The sequence below is a fragment of the Hyla sarda genome, chromosome 5 (genome assembly GCF_029499605.1).
Source record: "Hyla sarda isolate aHylSar1 chromosome 5, aHylSar1.hap1, whole genome shotgun sequence".
NCBI lineage: Eukaryota > Metazoa > Chordata > Amphibia > Anura > Hylidae > Hyla > Hyla sarda.
In genome coordinates, this window is record NC_079193.1 from 145,544,726 (window position 1) to 145,564,378 (window position 19,653).

Here is a 19,653-nt window from a genome sequence, read left to right on the forward strand (position 1 = left end):
ATTTTGGGGGGTCTTTTCTGCTATTAACCCTTGCAAAAATGTGAAATTTGGGGGGAAGCGCACATTTTAGTGAAAATTATTATTATTTTTTTACATATGCAAAAGTCGTGAAACCCCCTGTGGGGTATTAAGGCTCACTTTATTCCTTGTTACGTTCCTCAAGGGGTCTAGTTTCCAAAATGGTATGCCATGTGGGGTTTTATTGCTGTTCTGGCACCATAGGGGCTTCCTAAATGCGACTTGCCCCCCGAGCAAAATTTGCTCTCAAAAAGCCAAATATGACTCCTTCTCTTCTGAGCATTGTAGTTCACCCGTAGTGCACTTCAGGTATACTTATGGGGTGCCTCCATACTCAGAAGAGATGGGGTTACAAATTTTGGGAGGTCTTTTCTGCTATTAACCCTTGCAAAAAAGTGAAATTTGGGGGGAAACACACATTTTAGTGAAAAATATATATATATTTTTTTACATATGCAAAAGTCGTGAAACACCTGTGGGGTATTAAGGCTCACTTTATTCCTTGTTACGTTCCTAAAAGGGTCTAGTTTCCAAAATGGTATGGCATGTGTTTTTTTTTTTGCTGTTCTGGCACCATAGGGGCTTCCTAAAGGCAACATGCCCCCCAAAAACTATTTCAGAAAAACGTACTCTCCAAAATCCCCTTGTCGCTCCTTTGCTTCTGAGCCCTCTACTGCGCCCGCCGAACAATTTACATAGACATATGAGGTATGTGCTTACTCGAGAGAAATTGGGCTACAAACATAAGTATAAATTTGCTCCTTTTACCCCTTGTAAAAATTCAAAAATTGGGTCTACAAGAACATGCGAGTGTAAAAAATGAAGATTGTGAATTTTCTCCTTCACTTTGTAGCTATTCCTGTGAAATACCTAAAGGGTTAAAACACTTACTGAATGTCATTTTGAATACTTTGGGGGTGCAGTTTTTATAATGGGGTCATTTGTGGGGTATTTCTAATATGAAGACCCTTCAAATCCACTTCAAACCTGAACTGGTCCCTGAAAAATTGTGAGTTTGAAAATTTTGTGAAAAATTGGAAAATTGCTGCTGAACTTTGAAGCCCTCTGGTGTCTTCCAAAAGTAAAAACACGTCAATTTTATGATGCAAACATAAAGTAGACATATTGTATATGTGAATAAAATTTTTTTTTTATTTGGAATATCCATTTTCCTTACAAGCAGAGAGCTTCAAAGTTAGAAAAATGCTAAAATGCTAAATTTTCAAATTTTGGGATTTTTCACCAAGAAATGATGCAAGTTTCCATAAAATGTTACCACTATGTTAAAGTAGAATATGTCACGAAAAAACAATCTCGGAATCAGAATGATAACTAAAAGCATTCCAGAGTTATTAATGTTTAAAGTGACAGTGGTCAGATGTTCAAAAAATGGCCGGGTCCTACAGTGAAAAATGGTTGGGTCCTTAAAGGGTTAAAGGGGTACTCCAGTGAAAACCTTTTTTCTTTTAAATCAACTGGTGGCAGAAAGTTAAACATATTTGTAAATTACTTCTATTAAAAAATCTTAATCCTTCCAGTACTTATTAGCTGCTGAATGCTACAGATAAAATTCCTTTCTTTTTGGAACACTGATGACATCACAAACACAGTGCTCTCTGCTGACATCTCTGTCCATTTTAGCAACCATGCATAGCAGATGTATGCTAAGGGCAGCATGGTGGCTCAGTGGTTAGCACTGCTACCTTGCAGTGCTGGGAACTTGGGTTCAAATCCCACTAAGAACAACAATAAATAAAGCGTTATTATTATTATAATAACATCAGCAGAGAGAATTGTGGTCGTGATGTCATCAGAGAGCATTCCAAAAAGAAAATACTTTCCTCTGCAGTATTCAGCAGCTAATAAGTACAGGAAGGATTAATATTTTTTAATAGAAGTAATTTACAAATATGTTTAACTTTCTGCCACCAGTTGATTTAAAAGAAAAAATTTTTTCACCGGAGTACCCCTTTAAGGGGTTAAACATAGTCCTCTGCTACATCAGACCACACTCCATATAGGGCATACTCATTAGAAGATTTTTTTTTTTATCAGACTGCTGGCTGCTTAAGTTTTCTTGACAGTCAAAAAGCCAACTCCAAGTTTGGATGCTAAATAAATGATTTGAATACACAAGAGCCATATGCATTAAAGTAAAGTAAATAAGATGAGGTGTGCTTTCTAAAAAGAGAAACCATTGGAGATGTTTTATTATTGTTGCCTTGCCAGTGTTTTCTACTACTAACCATCAGACAATGCTTTTAGAATAGAGAAGTGCCCTACATAGGACAGAGGATCGGATGTGCCTTTACTGCATATCCAATAACCTTATTTGGCATTTTGCATTCATTTTATAAATAATAAATACAGACCCTTCAACCTCCCATCACTTTAAATAGTTTACCTCGTGTAGAAAGGTAGTTTAAACAACTCTTTTGCTCTAAGGGATAGCAATCCATTGGGGAAAATACTTGTTATGGATTATATGTCACATTCCCCGACATTGTGCGGGGCCACTGGGGTTTTTTTCGCACTAAAAATAAGATTTTGTTTTTTCTTTGTATTTTCTTAGACATAATGATGCAACCATTTGTTAAGAATTCTCCCAATAACAAAATTCCCTTGCCTGAAGATTCATTTCCAATCTTTCTGCCACAAACCGTCAAAGTTGTTGAAGCATACAGATCTCCCTACACTTCTGCATCTGTCTTCAATAGGCTCGGCTCACTTTACTCTGCTCAGTAACAACACATCCTCCCATTTCTGTCTCACACAAAACTAACAAAATAGCAGTATAGAGGATATGTACTGTCATGTTGTCCCTGAATCTGCACTACAAAGGTGGTTCTTATGTGTCAGCCATGCTTTTGTATTCCTGTACAATGCTCTTATGGCCAGTGGAGCATATGAGGTTAAGTGGAAGTCTTATCCACTTATCAGGGTTTACATAGGAATCAATAAAGGAATTTATGAAATGGGCTATCTTGGCACATCTTGGTACAGCTTGGCAAAAAATGTACCTTTTTTAATATACTTCATATTTTTTAATCTCCTTTTTTTTTTATAGACATATATAACTTATAAAAAAAAAAAACTCTAGGGGTCCCCATACTATCCAGGACATTATCTTGTTTAGCTGCAGCATCATCTTTGTCCTTGCTGAAACACAGACTGGGACAAAGTCCAGGAAATGAAATCAGGACTAGCACTCACCTGTGCTCTATCAGACTGCAGCAAGAAAACAGAGAGGAGGGGGTTACAGAGCAGCCTGCAGTGATTGGATGAAGAGACCAAGCACAAGACAGCAGCAAAGTGAATGCATAGTGAGTTAGGGTGGGATCAGTGCTTGCCTCAGACAAACCCCTTTCTGAGCAGTGGATGTCAGAATGAGTGAGCAGCAGATCAGAGAGATTTGTGAGCCAGAAGCTAGACACATAAAAAGACATGTAACAAATTTGCATGACCTAGTGGGTAACATGTAAAAGCATTTTTTTTTTTGTAATATGACTGGACCGTGTGTGCATCTTGGTAAATTTCCCACTATGATTTTAGCTGAGAAATACACAAAAAATAAATAGTATCACCTTACATTTGTCTGCATGTGTCTGAACAGTGTAGTGTTCCAGGGGCCATGTGTTAGCCTAACTAGGCAAGAAACAGGTGAGCACAAGCAGTGTAATTCAAGCAGTATATTTCCTGCCTTTTCAAATGCCCATTTTAAAGTTACGTTTCTTTTATAGTACAGAATCTGATGCCAATGACTAATTCAGATGGATGTTTTATACTGTAGATTAGATTGTGAGCCATACACTTAGTTCCAAAACCAGAATTGATCCGGTTAAGAGAAAGCGGAGTGAGGTTTCCCCCAAAAAAAATTTCTGTAAGGATCTAAAGTACCCCCTATGGCACATACAATGAATAGTTTGTCCTGATGTCCCAAGATTACTTCTTGGCATTTTATTCAGCACACTTATGTGATAACTTATCTCCAAATTCAATATATCCTAAGACAGTGTTTTCCAACCAGGGCTCCTCAGGCTTATGCAAAACTACAATTCCCAGCAAGCCCGGACAGCCAAAGGCATGCTAGGTATTGTAGTTTTGCAAGAGCTGGAAGTGCTCTGTTTGGGAAGCACTGTATTAAGACTTATGGTGTGAGATCACCAGTTTTTCACAACTACATGATTTTTAGACACTCTATCATGAGAAGTATATGCTGTGTCTGTGTGGACACACAGGGACTATAATGTAAAAGAAACTTATGACATTGTATGGAATAGGTTTTCTGAGAAATTGGTGTTCGAATTAAAGATAAGGACTGGACTCATAAGTGGATTCATGATACATCCATGTGTGTGCGATGTTAGGCTATGTTCACACAGAAGAATTTCCACAATTCCAATAGGGAATTCTGCAAAATATAAGACCGGTCTTATATTTTTGCGGAATACTGAAAACGGAATATCCACTGCGGGAAATTTCGATGTCTGAATGGGACTGCGGAATCCCATTGAAATCAATGGGCAGTATATTTCTGCAGAATTTCTGGTGAAAATTTTCAACAGAAATTCCACCATATGAACATGGGCATAGGCTGTTTTACCATTTAAGTAAACCAAGAGGTTTCCCTGGTGAAGTAAATAAGAAACATAGCAAACACATAACACATAACTGCATTAGTAAAAGAAATGACAAAACACTTGATAAATCATTTTTCTCCTAAAAGGGGTACTCAGGTGGAAAAATATGTTTTTTAAATCAACTGGTGCCAGAAAGTTACAGATTTGTAAATTACTTCTATAATTTTTTTAACCCTTCCAGTACTTATCAGCTGCTGTATACTACAAAGGAAGTTCTTTTATTTTTGAATTTCTTTTGTCTGACCACAGTGCTCTCTGCTGACACCTTTGTCCATGTCAGGAACTGTCCAGAGCAGGATAGGTTTGCTATGGGTATTTGCTCCTACTCTGAACAGTTCCTAAAATGGACAGAGGTGTCAGCAGAGAGCAGTGTGATCAGACAGAAAAGAACAACTCAACTTCCTCTGTAGCATACAGTATCTGATAAGTACTGGAAGGATTAATATTTTTAAATAGAAGTAATTTACAAATCTGTTTAACTTTCTGGCACCAATTGATTTAAAAAAAATTTTTTCCACCAGAGTGCCCCTTTAAACATTATGAGAGAATCGTAAATGAGACTTGTATGGTAGACATACAAATGAATGGTTAGTCTACATAAATATTTGTGAATATGTTTGAAGCTATTTTCTAAATAAAAATCATAATGTTACATTATTTACAATAGGGTTTTAATGAAACCTCTGTAAACATAAGTAGACATGACTCCTACTTATGCATTCAGGCAATAGGAAGATATGAAAAGATCCTCATTACAGTGAGAACAGTAGGGATTACAAGAAACAAATTGCTGCTGTTTTATTCATAGACCATTAACATATTACAAGGCACAATGCCCGTACGGGTGCGGAAGTACAGTAATTACATTAGTGGCGGCGTGATGGAGTCACAAGGAGATTGTAACTTATAACAGAAGACATAGTAATGCTCTTGGCTGTCTCATAAGCAAGCATACATGTTGTATAACTTCAGCTAAACTGGCAGCTTAAATTTAACACCAATGACTATAAAAGCTTCAATCCTGCTACAGAGAACACTGGCAGCATCCATGGAAGACTACTCATCGCAGCTCTTACTCATGTTCTGCTTGTGTTAGCATACAGAAGTATCTGTGCATAAGCTATTCCTCTAAGTGAAACATCATTGTTATCATTACTGACATTGGTGCTCATTAAAATACATAAGTTAGACACTGGATTTGTGTAGTCTCTGAAAGCTATTTCATGTTCCTCGCAGGAATATACAAATGAATAGTGACGGCTTCCATTTACTTAAAAGGAAAAATGAAATTTGGACTTGTGATTGTAAAGAAAGGGCCGCAATTACAGTTTGGAAAACCGGCATAAATTGTTACCAGAAATATATGTGAATACATACGCTGACATGTCTATACAGAGAAACATATGTGATCTAGTTAAGGTTATTATATTTCTAACTAATTTCTAACTAATATTTTTCAGAAAAGTAAATATATTTTTCCCCAGCATAAAAATTTTGTAAATTGGTCATGTTAAAGGGGTACTCCGCCCCTGGCATCTTATCCCCTATCCAAAGGATAGGGGATAAGATGTTAGATCGCTGCGGTCCTGCTGCTGGGGACCCCGGGGATCGCTGCTGCAGCACCCCGCTTTCATTACTGCGCAGAGCGAGTTCGCTCTGTGCGTAGTGACGGGCGATACAGGGGCCGGAGCAGTGTGACGTCATGGCTCCGCCCCTCATGACATCACGGCCGTCCCCTTAATGCAAGTCTATGGCAGGGGGCGTGACGACCGCCATGCCCCCTCCCATAGACTTGTATTGATGGGGGTGGGCCGTGACGTCACGAGAGGCGGAGCCATGACATAATGATGGTCCAGCCCCTGTATTGCCCGTCATTACATGCAGAGTGATCTTGCTCTGCGCAGTAATGATAGCGGGGTGCTGCAGCAGCGATCCCCGGGGTCCCCAGCAGCGGGACCCGGCGGTCTGACATCTTATCCCCTATCCTTTGGATAGGGGATAAGATGTCTAGGGGCGGAGTACCCCTTTAAGTTGGTCATCAACTTGTGAGACATATTGATCCTGTCACTTTAGTCCATGACTGTGGCATTCAAGCAGGCTGTTAACTTGTCATACTCCAATACTTAAAGGGTAAGAAAAAGCAATGCGCCATTTGTTTTCTGCCAAAGTATTGCAATGATCTCCTTCATTATATCAAAAAGGAAGGAGGCAACTGCAGTGTAAAGTATTAGGAAGGGACAGAACAGCAAACTAAACCACTGATAAGGTAGGAAGTGTTTTAGACCAGTAACCTTACTTACTTACTTATATAAATTACAGCTAAACATAAATGGGCTACCTATTATAAAGCATATAATCAAGCCCTTAAGAGGGTTAGCCCCTTTAAACAGGTGATCAGTGGGGATGCTTGGTGTCTGACCCCCGTCAATCTAATATTTATGGTCTACCCAACACTTCTGGTAAATTTTCAACAACTTTCTCATGGAAATCTTTTACAAACATAGCATTAAAAGGGGTATTCTGGGAATTTTTTTTATTTGACTATGCTACAGGGTCTGTAAAGATAGTGTAGTTCATAATATAGTGTCTTTACCTGTGTGTGACGGTTTTCTCACAATTCTTATGTGATTTTCACCCCAATATTTATTTTATTTACCAGCATAAAAAATGACTGCTGTCTCGGATTTTTCCCAGCTTGCAATGTGGTCGAGACCTGACTCACTAGTCAGCTGATGACAGGGAGTCTGTCTGCTTTAATGGGTGGAGAGAGCAATCTGCAAGTAATGCAACAGCTGGAGGCATCCTGATTGAAAACCACAGGTCTGCAGCTCATTGATGTTTCAATGGGTGGGGTAGCTGATTTGTGAGAAGGAGGAAAATGGAATCATGGGATTTGCAGGCAAGCAAGAAAACAGAAAACAGGAAATACAAGTTCACAGAAAGCTAGCCACAGTGTTATGGTAATCTCACAACATAGCCATTTAGCCCAAGACAAGCGCAGATCCTTCCTAAGCATGTCCATTACTGTCTGCCAGGTACGTACTAAAATCACCTTATGCTGGATAACCCCTTTAAATCTTTGTCTTGGATTCTCCACTGGTGTAAAGGTTCTTCATCATCAATTCAGATTTGTATGGCAAAGATATATAGTATGTGCATGGTACTGATAGTATAGTTCTCTGTGGAAAATTGATCTAACTTACATTATACAGTATAGAATTTAAACTGTTTAGCCATACTATGAATACATAAAGCAGAAGTACAGATATGGCCACACTGAAGATCAACAAAAAGCCAAATATATATATATATATATATATATATATATATATATATATATATATATGTATATGCTTCAATTAAGGATAGGGATACATTGGGAGGGGGGGTAAGGATACCATATGGGGGGCTAAATCGGCATGTTGCTTTTCTCTGGCTCTGTAGAACCCACCACATTCCACCCCTATCCATGTGTGACTTTGGATACAAGACTGGTCCTTATCAATGCTGTCTGCTTATTGCATTGTTATTGGTTGCTATGGGCAACAAGGCGATCTTTTCAGTCAGTTTAAAAAAATGAAGCCTACCATTTCTGTCTTGAAGTGAATGGCATATACTATCACGCATGATACAAGGCATTCTGAAAGTTTTTAGACCCTGTAAAATTTTTCACATTTTGTTATGTTGTGGCCTTGAAAAAAATATATATTTTTACCCATTATTCTAGATTCAATACCCCACAAGAACAATGTGAAGATAGAATTTTTGAATTTTTTACACATTAATGAAAAATATAAAACCAAAAACTTAGCAAGGACATAAGTATTCAGATAAGTTTCCAAGAGCACAGTGGCCTCCGAAATTCTTAAATTTAAGAAGTGTGGAACAACCAGGACTCTTCCTAAAAAAGGCCGCCCCACTAAAGTATGCCTCTTTTGTTTGTATGATATGCCATCATTAGCGTTGCCATTTCAGTTTGTTCTTTTATGTACACTTTTCTCATTATATATTGGAATTTTTTTATTTATTTATTCATTTCTGGAAGCTGGTGAAATTTCTTTTCGGCAACATTGGCCAGAAAGAAACCTCTTCTCATTAAAAGACACATGGAAGCCCGCCTAAAGTTTGCAAAAAAGACTGTAAGAAACAATATTCTCCGGGCTGATGAAACTAATGAAACCAATATTTAACTTTTTGGTCTCAGTTCTAAGCATCGTGTCTGGAGGAAAGCAGGTACTGGACATCACCTGCCCAATGCCAACCCTACAGTGAAGCATTGTGGTGGCAACATCTTGCTATGGGGTCTTTTTCAGCAGCTGGGACAGGGAGACTGGTCAGGCTTGAGGAAAATGGAGCAAAGCAAAAATGTATTTTTAATGAAAACCTGATCCAGAGGTTTCCAACAAGACAATGATCTGAAACATACAGCCACAGGAGCGGCTTAGGGAAAACACTGTGTGTTCTTGAGTTGCCCAGCTAGAGCACTGTCTTAAAGGGGTATTCCCGTGGAAAATATATTTTTTAATCAACTGGTGCCAGTAAGTTAAACAGATTAGTAAATTACTTCTATTAAACAAATCTTTATCCTTCCAGTACATATTAGCTGCTGCATACTGCAGAGAAAAGTTCTTTTCTTTTTGGATTTCTTTATGGATTTCTTTTTCCTGTCCACGGTGCTCTCTGCTGAAACCTCTGTCCGTATCAGGAACTGCCCAGAACAGGAGCAATTTCCCCATAGCAAACCAATGCTGTTCTGTACAGTTCCTGATACAGACAGAGGTGTCAGCAGAGAGCACTGTGGACAGAAAAAAAAGAAATCCAAAAACAAAAGAACTTTCTCAGTAATATATTCCGGTACAAGTTATCGGCTATTTAACCCCCTGCGACACCGCTGCAGATTATTGATTTAAAGCGGGCGCTTTAAATCAATGATCTGCAGTGGCTTTTGCGGGGCCATAGGCCGCCGCCACCACCCGCTTCTCTCCCCCTACCTGTCAGGGTGGTCCGGGCCATCCATCCTTCCTTCCTGTAGTGTCCGGCGGCATTCCGGGTGGACGGTGCACCGGTCCGGGCTGTCCTTCTTCTCCGGGGGTCATCTTCTCCACTCCGGGCAGGCTCCGGCCTAGTACGCTGCATAGACGCCGCTGCGCAGTGACGCCCGTGCGCAGCGACGCACCTGACGTCACGACGTAGCGGCGTCTATGCAGCGTACTAGGCCGGAGCCTGCCCGGAGTGGAGATGATCGTGGGAGAAGAAGGACAGCCCGGACCGGTTCACTCTTCACCCGGAACGCCCCCGGACACTACAGGAAGGAAGGAAGGAAGGATGGATGGCCCGGACCACCCCCATTACGGGTAAGTTAAATTTTTTTATTGACTCGGAGGGTGGGGGAGGGGCCTGACCAGTATAACAGTATGGGCAAAAATCCATACCGGTATACCGCCTAGCATCACAATGGGGGGTGCGACACGGTGCGGTGGGTCAGGGGTGCGGTGGGTGCGGTGCGGTGCAGCGGGTCGAGGGGGTGGCGGTCGCGGTGCGGTGGGGGCGGTGCGGGGGGCAGGGCATTATAGGCTTATCGGCAAGATAATTGCCGATACCGATAATGCCCAAAATCGTGATTATCGGCCGATAATATCGGCCATACCGATAATCGGTCGATCCCTAGTTGTGACCTCCCCATTGACAGCCTATGGGCACTGTTTAAAGAGGTACTCGGCCCCTGGACATCTTATCATAAGATGTCTGCCTGCTGGTACCCCCTGCGATCTCCAGGCCGGCACTCCTTTATTCATGTCTATGGGGGGAGTGACGAGTGACCACAGCCACCACGCCCCCTTACATAGACATGAATGGAGGGGGCGCAGCATGAAATCATGACCAGGGCCACCCGAACCCAGTGTTCTGAACATAAATGTTCAAAACGATGGGATGCTGGCCCGGAGATCACGGGGTCCCTGTGGCCGGACCCCCTGTAATCAGACATCTTATCCCCTATCCTTCAGATAGGGGATAAGATGTCCAGGGGAAGAGTACCCCTTTAAGTATGCGAATCATCAAGAAAGTGGTTAGTTTTCTATATGGCACAAAATGATGCACTCTCCCTGAAATGAGTGGTAGTGATGTTTAGTTGACACATCATCCGCTTGTGTGATGACACCACAGATTTTATAAAGAGGCCATAAGGTTCTCTTTTAACCCACGTTGAAGGCCTTAAAGGGGTACTCTGCCCCTAGACATCTTCTCCCCTTTCCAAAGGAAAGGGGATAAGATGTCTGATTGCGGGGGTCCTGCCGCTGGGACCCCCACATTCTCTTCTGCAGCACCCCCGTTTCTCAGCTGCACAGGCCTATTGTTAAGCCATACACGTAAGAGTGTCCCCTGGCACTGCAAGTGGCCATAACCGCGCTCCAACTCACTTTCTCTGCCTAATATGCCTGCTTACATTTCCTACCCCATGTAGCATTGCCACAACACCATGCTTAGCACAACCACACTGCCCCTGCTTCAGTGTCTAGCCCTGCATAGGCCTATTTTGGCATAATGGTTTTCTGGTTTTACTTTACCCACAAGCTTGTACTGAGAAAGTTTTGTTTTCTAGCGAGCAATGACACTGGCAGAGACAGGCATAACGTCACATACAGTGCTGTGGGCAAAACAAGGCAAACCAAAAAAGGACATTCAGTGGAAACACCAAATAAGGGGGAAAATGAGGGTCACCCCTATTTACACACTTTAGAGCTAATATATTCATATACAAATATATATATATATATATATATATATATATGTATATATATATATATATATATATATATATATATATATGTCGAGCTGCTGTCAGATCCTAAGTGTACCCAGCTCTATTCTTATAGACCACCAAGCGATTATTTGCCACACTGGGTTCTACAAGCCATTTGGAGTATTTTTGTGTAAAATGCTGCTTTCTAATTTTCATTTCTAAAAATTCTCCCCATTCTAGTGCTTGAAGCAGAATATAGAAATAGCTGGAGCGAATCTCCAAGGCAGGCGACATAATCAGCCCATCTGTGTGTACTTACAGCTGCTTTGCTTGCATGAAATCACCGGGGAACAGTTACAACACATGCAAGAAATTGCAAAATGATTGTCAGTCATTTCTCTATTTGCAATTTACAGCAGTTACCTGTGACTTTTCAAGGCTTATTAAGTTTGGTGTCACGTACCCTGCTTGTCATAGCAGAACTCATGTATATCTCATTTACTACATGCCTGTAAGGTCTCAGAAAATGTGATGGATTCCTATATTCCTTGGGTTAAGAATCATCTGTGTAAGGTTGCTAAGGGCAACACATTTTACTCGGACCAGTATATGACAAACTTTTTCATAGAGTATATGATAGGTCAAAGGAAGGACTTAGTGATTTATTTATGATAACATGGAAACTAGTGACAAGGTGACTGACTACTATAATATCATTTGTTATAACATTATAAATATACACACTGTTTAGTAAATTACTGCTGTGTGCCTTTACATACAATTCTTAACGTTGATAGGTTTTTATTCACTTATTGCCAATGTATTCCATTGAATGTTCTATGTGTCATATGAAATTGTCATACTGTATGTTACATGAATTACAAAAGCTGGAAAAAAAAACTGCAGTGAGGACTGAATTCCCCTATAACAGTGATGGGGAACCTTTCTGAGCCCGAGAGCCCAAACGGTAATGCACGCCAATGTTTTTCCCTTCAAAGTGCCAGCACAGCAATTAAATCAGAATACTGAGGTTTAAGTTAGAAAAAACAATGCATACAGTTGTCAAAACTAATTAACACCTTTTGTTTTAACTAATTAACATCTTTTGTTGTGTGTGTGTGTTTGGGGGTGCTGTGTGTGAGGTGCTGTGTTTGAAGGGTGCTGTGCGTGCCCGAGGGATGCTGTGTGTGAGGTGCTGTGTTTGAGGGGTGCTGTGTGTGCCCGAGGGATGCTGTGTGTGAGGTGCTGTGTTTGAGGGGTGCTGTGCGTGCCCGAGGGATGCTGTGTGTCTAAAGGTGCTGTGCGTGTCTGAGGGATGCTGTGTGTGGGGGTGCTGTGTTTGACGGATGCTGTGTGTGTTTCAGGGGTGCTGTGTTTGAGGGCTGCTGTGTGTGTGTCTGAGGGGTGCTGTGTGTGTGTGTCTGAGGGATGCTGTGTGTCTAAAGGTGCTGTGTGTGTGTGTTTGAGGGGTGCTGTGTGTGGGGGTGCTGTGTTTGACGGATGCTGTGTGTGTTTCAGGGGTGCTGTGTTTGAGGGCTGCTGTGTGTGTGTCTGAGGGGTGCTGTGTGTGTGTGTCTGAGGGATGCTGTGTGTCTAAAGGTGCTGTGTGTGTGTGTTTGAGGGGTGCTGTGTGTGGGGGTGATGTGTGTGTGTGTTTGTCTTTGGGTTACTGTGTGTGTGCGTTTGAGGCGTGCTCTGTGTGGGGGGTGCTATGGGTGCTGTATGGCGGTCTGCTGTGTTTATGTGGGTGTGTGGTGGGGGATGAGGTGCTGTGTGAGGTAGGTGCTGTGTGTGGGGGGGAGGGGTACTGTGTGTGTGGGGGTTAGGGGTGCTGCAGATTATTTATTTTTAATACATTTAGAAATGCTCATATATTTATTTTTAAACAGGAAGTTCGGCGCCGGCGGAGCGCATCAAAAGGCATCCATGGCGAACTATGGCCGCGTACCCACAGAGTGGGCTCGACATTCCACAGGTTCGCCATCACTGCCCTATAAGCATAGGTTGCTTGTAAGTGGCCCTGGGGCAAAGATGTCTGCTGAAGGAAAACGGAGCAGTGTATATACTTTATGTATGTAAATTTTAGTCATTGGGTACTGACATTGCTTAAGAGACTACACTCTTAAATGGTTTATGTGCATGCAGTAATATTTATAGGCACTCTACAAGTGCCAGTACTTCCAGGAAAAGCAGGTGTCCGCACCAGTCCAAGGAGTAGAACTAGAGGGTGCTTGGCTGTCCTGAGACTATTTCTGACCAAGACAAATTATGACTATAAAGGTCATGTTGTGTGAAAATGTCTACAGCTGCAACTAGACAATATGAATTGAGTACAAAAATAGCAGCCACCTAATTTAACCCCTTAAGGACACAGCTCATTTTGGCCTTATGGAGCAGGCCCCTTATTTTTGTGTTTTAGTTTTTTCCTCCTTGCCTTCTGAAAATCATAACTCTTTTATGTTTGCATCCACAGACCCAGGTGAGGAATTTTTCAAATGTTTTTACTTTTTTTTTTTTTTACACTTTATATGTCCCCATAGGGGACTATTTATAGCAATCATTTAATTGCTATTACTGTTCAATGCTTTATTTAGGCATAGCACTGATCAGTATTATCGGCGACCTTCTCTGGTCTGCTCAATGTCAGACCAGAGAAGAAGACATTAAAAAGGGTGGTGGAGGCAGGAAAGGGGACCTCCGTCTGCCATTTTGGATGATCGGATCCCCACAGGCGATCCAATCATCCATCAGAACACCCGCATTGCCACAGATGCCTTGATCTGTGTTGATTACGGCATCTATGAGGTTAATGGCAAACATCAGCATGATCATTGATGTCTGCCATTACCGGCAGGTCCCTAGCCGCTGAAAGCAGCTGGGACCTGCCATGCATGATGCAAGCACCGATCCGATGCTCGCGTCATGTATAGGACATAAATGTACGTCCTGGTGTGTTAAGTCCCACCACATCAGGACATACATCTACATCGATTGTCCTTAAAGGGTAGCTCCCACCATCCTATTTTTTTTTTTGCTAGCCTATTCCCCCCCCCCCCCCCGCTACGGCACTAGCCCGTTCCCTCCTCCACCCCCCCCGCCACGCATACCCCGTTCCCTCATTACACTTGCAGTTACTGCAGAGTCCGGCAGTGGGCGTGCAGGGACAGCGACGGCAACGAGGCAGCGGCGGCGATGTGCGGGAGGAGTGGCCTCCCAGCCAGTGGCCGGGGAGCCAATGCGCTCGCTCCCGCCTGTCTGATTGACCAGCAGGGAGCGAGTGCAGCCTAACTGAAAAAGGACTGATTGCCACTCCAAAATCAGTCCTTTTTCAGTAGCCGGTTTTTAAATGTAAATTAAACCTTTTTAATGAAAAAAATTTAATAAAAGTATATTAGAGATGTTGTAGTACATAAGTACTACAACATATGAAAAAATAAAGTTGGTGACAGTGCCCATTTAAGGGATTAAGTAACCAACAGTGGCTCAGAAGATAGATATGTGAACCTTTGCTGTTAGTCAATGTGCATACATGTTTACTGTAAGTCTATGTGCACACATGTTAACTGTTAGTCTATGTGCATACATGTTCACTGTAAGTCTGTGCATTCTTTTCTGCCATTTAGTTTGTATTTGAGCATGTTTTTTTTTGCACTCAAAAAACATCCTTCATATTCTTTTCTTCCTTTTTTTTTTTGCTACAGCAAATACTATTAGGCTATGAACAGTTACAAGTTTTGTTTGACCTTTTGTGGCCTGAAAAAATGCCACAAAAAACTGTTCCCTAATTTTTTTCCTCCATGATGCAGTTCATATGACTTTTTTTCTAAAATAGTGTGTATTAGAACAGATGTTTTTTTTATACCCTGAATTTATCTCCAAGTCATGTTATTCTTTCATCATGATTTATTTTGAAGAATTAGTGTAGGGTCACATGTAACAAATCCACAGTGTATTTTACGCTGCGGATCCACTGGTGACCTGACCGATAGTGTGCCTCTAGCTGTTGCCCTCACCCCGCCCCCTGGCCTGCTCGCTCAACTCCGAGCAACCACACAGGGGACTGCGAGTCGCCGAGTGCAGAGCAGCCACAATGTCAGAATACACTGTGCATGCGTGTGGGGACTCGCAGGCCCCTGTGTGGTTGCTCAGAGCAGTGGATTGCTGCTGCGAGCAAGCCAGGGGGCAGGGCAAAGTGGGGCAACAGCTGGAGGCACACTATGGGTCAGGTCACCGGCGGATCCGCAGCGTAAAATACCCTGTGGATCCGTTACATGTAACCCTTTCCTTGAGGGGAAAAATTATGGTGGGGAAAAATGGCAACATACATGCATAGAAAGATTCTATAGAAGACTATTTCTTCAAATAAATGCCAAGCCCAGAGCATACTGTGATTTTGAAAAATTTCCAGTGAGTCTATAAACATCACTAAAGGGCAAAATGTTTTTCCAAAAAATGCCATGTGAGTATGGTATCTCATATCCCTAGCTAACATTTGGCCATAGTGTTTTTGGCCCAAAAAAATGGCATGAAGCAAGTATGGGAATGGCATATGAATGGCCTTGTTTGCATTGAGTTTAGTTAAACTTAATATTAAAATAATGGCCACCTTTTATTGTTTCAAGTTCATATTTATTATTTAAAGGTCAAAATCTGTAGCACTGAGATTTAAAGGAGATTTATCAAGCCGTCTTTTAGTAAGATTCTCTTTGTTGCCCATAGCAACCAAACTCATCCCAGCTCATTTCTCCTATTGCTCTGGTAAAATGAAAACTAAGCTCTGATTGGTAACTAGGGGCAAGAAGGAGAATCATTATAACAAATGTCCCCCTAAAGTATAACATGATGGATATGTTTACACATGTATTTTACTGTTGATTTTCTGCTGCTGATTTTCCTACCTATTGAAGTCAATAGGTAGAAAAATCTGCAGCAGAAAATCTGCAGCACAATATATGCACATGAGAATGCTCGCTATGACTGCCTGCTGCCATTACTCCTGTGACTCTCTATACAATAAACTACAAAAACAGTAAGTTCCTAATAATCACAGCTGTGAAAAGCCAACAGACAGTACACAGACTGCTATAAATATCTAGTAAAAAATGAATAAAACCAGATTTATAAATAAACAGAAACTTTCCAAATGTACATCTAATGCCCAGATGAGCAGCTTCTCGCTCTTCTAATATCATCAACACTGTACTACAAATATACCCGTACTCCATTAATGGTGCTAGGAGGGCAACTGTTGGGAGCTTTATATCCTCAGTGCTGCAATTCTATATTAACAAAATACTTTGGCTTTATGTAGGTAATAGATGTATATTAGATGCCATAGAGACATATCAGAAGTTTTTATCAGTCATGGTATGAGTGTTCAGCCTCTGACTGGTCACAAAAAGGTCTATGGGCCATCAGGGTCTCATGGACACAGAACAGGGAAAGGATCGTGGCTACACAACTTTCCCTTGGTTCATTTACATAATCCGTCGGGGTCTGAACAATATACACTCAGACCCCAACTGATGAAAACTTTGAACATGTCTTTAGGAAATGTCCAAAGTTTATTTTTTTTGGTATACTTTAATATAAAACTAAGTTGGCTTTAGGTGGTGCTTTATTTTGAAATTCAGCATATTTGTTTAGCCGACTTAGACTCAGTTCACATATGCCAAGAATCCTAAATCTCGATGCAACTGATGCCGCAACTGATGACAACGTGCATCCGCTGTCATCAGTTGTATGGCATCCAGCATCCATTGTTTCTGGCACCGGACAAGGGAACGCAGCAAGCTTAGTTCCCCTGTCCGGTACTGTCCGGCATGTCCAACCATCCGGCGTAACAATTGAGACACTGGATGATAGTGAACTGTCCCATTCAAATGAATGGGATCAGTTCTAGCATCAGTTTCCCTCCGGTGCACGCCGAAGGGAAACTATGCCGAATGCCTGATATATATGTGAACCCAGCCTTAGAAAGCTGTAAATGCATCACCTACCCACTCCAAGACTCTAGACATTGGGTCATTTCAGACACATACCTGATACAAGCTTTTTACCATGACTTAATGAAAGTGTGGCCAGGGCATGCTGCAAGAATGATCTGACAATCCCCCCTGTAAAAGGCCCTTTACTTGCAAGACGCTAGATGGCTGAACCTTTTGATCTTAGCTGGTGTCTTTGTGTTCTAAACCTGCTTGAGGTCTGATCTGATCAGTAGAGTCTTGTTCTACTAGTTTTCTTTCTATAAGTACAAATTGAAGTAGAACTTTTATGAGAGGCTGTAATGGAGTAATTGTAATAGATTTCCAGTATTACTACGGACTATTAAGGCTTAAAGCCTAAGAGAGGCAATTTACTTCCATAAGCTGTTACTTTCACAGTTACAATTGTGGCACCTTAGAAAGTTCTTTATGGCTAATCTAAACAATCGCTTGCTCATGGTAATTTGTGTTGTTTTATAGTAATGAAAAGGGCTGCATAAATGGAAGTCTCTTCTTTTTGGCAGTTTTCTAAATACAAAGAAACGTGTTAAGCTATTTTAAGATGCACATTACAAGTGAGCTTAAAATTTTAATGAAACCTTAAAATTTGTACTTCAACTTTCAACTCCTCACCAGTGTCAAGATAGCTGTTTGCTGTAACTGAATAGATCATTAGGACTAAAAATCCCTTTTACTCTATTGGTACGATTTTTCTGCAATGTATGATCATACATAATATAATAAGCTCCATCAAGCTGTCAATGTGTAGTTTTATTTCATGAAATATAAATGTAATCATATTTTCTCCTGGAGACATGAGTGTTTCTACAACTCACATATACCTCTTTATACGAGAACATCTGTAAGACCCCTCAATGGGCACTTTTATTGAGCTTTCTGTCAAGTGGACTCTTGTAATACCTATAGCCTTAAAGGGGTTATCCAGGAAAAAATTTTTTTTTTCATATCAACTGGCTCCAGAAAGTTAAACAGATTTGTAAATTACTTCTATTAAAAAATCTTAATCCTTTCAGTACTTATTAGCTTCTGAAGTTAAGGTTGTTCTTCTCTGTCTAAGTGCTCCCTGATGACACGTGTCTCGGGAACCGCCCAGTTTAGAAGCAAATCTCCATAGCAAACCTCTTCTAAACTGGGCGGTACCCGAGACACGTGTCATCAGAGAGCACTAAGACAGAAAAGAACAACCTTAACTTCAGAAGCTCATAAGTACTGAAAGGATTAAGATTTTTTAATAGAAGTAATTTACAAATCTGTTTAACTTTCTGGAGCCAGTTGATACATACATATATATATATATATATATATATATATATATATATATATAAATAAATAAAGTTTTTTCCTGGATAACCCCTTTAAATGCTTATGATGAGTCCTCTCATTGGCACTGATTGACCAAGAGGGTCACTGGGGTTTCAAGCTTCTCAAACATGTATAGTATCTTTGACTTTAGCACTTCATCAGAAAAACATTTAATTGTTTGGTATTATTGCAATCAAATGTTATTTAGCTGCTTTATAGACTATTATTATAATTTACCATATAATAAAAAGCTGCTAATGTTTATAAACACAGCATAGACAATTTTCTTTACTTTATTATTATCATGCCACTCACTACTACTTGATGTAGCAAGGGGCAGGTCTGAACATTTGGTAGGTTGAGAAAGTGACATTAATACAACAGCAAAAGACATTCCTTCTCAACGCCGAGCCGATACATACTGTGTTATCCATTGGCTTACAAGGAACAGTCAATAAAATCTAGAGAAATCCAGAACCTGGAATTTCTATTAACAAAATGTTAAAACAAGGTCCACGCTGAGGATGCGAAAATGTTTCACACAGCAAAGGTGCTTTGACAAAGAAACCCTTGTGTTTCCAATTGTGTTGACGTCTTCAGTGTGGAGTGAAGATTTAACATTACAATGTGGACTTTTATTAGAATCTCACAATAATAATTGTATTTTAAAGAGAACAAGAGCTGTACTTAACAGATTTCGGAAGCTGACTTCTCTAGCTGGTTTTTAGTGAAGTCGAACCCACTCCATTATCTATGTGCAATTGTCTGATCCACATTGACACAGTCAGTTAAGGAGAGCGGTGGAACAGACTATTACACACAGGTAATAAGGAGCTTAGATTATTGTAACAATCAGGGACAGATTTGTTCTATGGAGGTTAAATCATAAATGTATTATAATAAACAGAGACAGTAGAATAAATTGACCAAATCTGAAGATCCGCAG

The 19,653-nt window shown here is 40.8% G+C and overlaps 1 protein-coding gene across 7 annotated transcripts in view; it reads right to left on the bottom strand.

Moving 5' to 3' along the window:
• Positions 1-19,653, bottom strand: part of POU6F2 (POU class 6 homeobox 2) — a 715,277-nt gene that overhangs the window by 299,443 nt on the left and 396,181 nt on the right. The gene's annotated exons all lie outside the window — the stretch shown is intronic.